Here is a 2266-nt window from a genome sequence, read left to right as displayed (position 1 = left end):
CAATTATTAAGTACCTTGAGCCAAATATGGGTGATCAGTTTGAGGTCAGGTACACGGATTAGGGGGAGAAAGTAATAAGCTGGTAAAAGAGTAAAAGAAATTACATGGAATCATACATCCTTATATTGGAAAGATCCTTGGACTCAAGAATGAGATTTAGAAGTCCAAAAGATTATACAAAAGGTAGCTTAAACAATTGCCCGATTCCGTTACTGACCCGAATAGAATGACTAAGTCATATATACCAGCTGTAAATGCACCAAATTCGAATTGATGTTCAAGAAGGACACAATCAAGTTGCTACTGAGTTTAAGACACGTTTGAAACGTGGTAGACCAATAAAGTTCCAAAGATAAGATCCCTCGGATATTAAAGAAAGGTGCTAATGAATCCGTGGATGAGGGAATCCTTGACATGGTCGATCCTAAGATGGACAAACTTAAAAGCCACGGCCGTGGATGAGGAAACCATAAACATGGTTCTACCTAAGGTGCCTAACAATGAGGCTTGGGACGCCAAGCTTCAGGGTACTGAAGGTCATAATGAAACCTCAATAAGTTATGTCATGTCCGGGACACAAATGGAACAAGAGAAAGAATATCGACATTGATGATATATTTGCATGCAGTGTAGCACTTGAGATTATAAAATGAACGAGGATCATGAACCCACGTCCATACATGAGTGCACTCAACAAATCAGATTACATCAGATGGAAAGTGGACGTGGAGTTAAGTTCATTAAGAAAAGAGAGGTTTTGGTCCCATAGTTCGGACACCTCTAGATGTGAAACCAGCTGGACAAAAATGAGTCTTTGTGAAAGAAATGATACATGGCAAGATAGCAAGATATAATGCACGGCCATATGCACAAGGATTCCACAAAGACCAGGGATCAACTATGAGGAGACATACTCCCCTGTGGTGGATGCAACAAACATTTAGATTCCTAACAAGTCTTGCCATAAAAGAAGAAAAATAGACTTGCGGTTAGAGGATGTAGAAACCACCTACTTGTATGGTCCACTGGATAATGAGATATATATAAAAGTCCCAGAGGGTATTGAGTTGTCAAATGCAACAGGTTCTCGAGAACTAAAGTATACAAGTATATGTTAATGATCTAAAATATCCTAGGAACCTCTCGAGAGACTTTCAAACGATTATATAAAGAAAGAAATTGAAATGAAAATTTGGGACAAACAAAGTTTTGTTTAGGATTACAAATTGAACGTCTTAAAAGATGGAATCCTTGTGCATCAAAGGACTTATAGAAAGGTATTCAAACGGTTTTAACATGGACCAAAGCTCGCCCATTGAGTTGTCCCATAAGGTCCCTTGGTCCGGACACAAACCCATTGTAAGTCCCAAGAAGGACATGGTCGTGAGTACCCCTGACTTGGACAGGGATCCTTTGGTCCCAAGAAGGACAAGAAATATGTCCTTGGTCCGGTAAAGTCCCTTACCCAAGTGCCATTGGTGCCTTGATTTATTAGGCAAGCCATACTAGGCCGGACATGTGTTCTTGCCGTGAATCTCTTATATATGTTTAGCTCATGTTCGACCATGAGGCACTGGAAATAAAGACATACACGTCCCTTACCTTAAGTACTATTGGCGCCTTGCCTTGATGTATTTGTCATGTCATACACATCCGGACATGAGTATTGATGTAAACCTATTGTCTAGGTTTAGGTCATGTCCGAACATAAGGGACTGTGACTGGATAAAATACATCCTATGTTACCTACAAGGAACTAAGAATTTGAGTTTACATTATACTAACCAAAACCCAAAGAAGGGTTAATATGTTTTGATTGATACATGTTATCTCTCGGATCCACAATGATAAATCCCAGGCAAGTTATGTCTTTGCAACGCGGTAGCACTACTTTACCTTGGTATTGAGACCATTAGTCATTGGCGTCCATGAAGCTCAACCATCAGGTTGGGATGCGCCAACTTGAATGACATATACCGAGGTACACATCAGGGGGAGTAATACGTGTTGTACTCTTTTTCCTTCATCATGGTTTTGTCCCACTGGATTTTCCTGATAAGGTTTTAATGAGGCAACATCCAAAGCGTATTACAAACTCTGAATGGTTATGACATCCAAGGGGAAGTGTTATAAACCATATGATGGATGTCCATAACCGGCCCGGTCCATAAGCCGGCACAATACCTAGAGAGAGAGAGAGAGGCGGCCGCAGCAAGAGGAGAGAGTGAGAGGCGGCTAGGAGAGACAGCAAACCCTAGTTTCCTTT

The sequence above is a fragment of the Brassica napus genome, chromosome C2 (genome assembly GCF_020379485.1).
Source record: "Brassica napus cultivar Da-Ae chromosome C2, Da-Ae, whole genome shotgun sequence".
In the NCBI taxonomy this organism is placed as follows: Eukaryota; Viridiplantae; Streptophyta; class Magnoliopsida; order Brassicales; family Brassicaceae; genus Brassica; species Brassica napus.
This window is presented reverse-complemented; position numbering follows the sequence as displayed.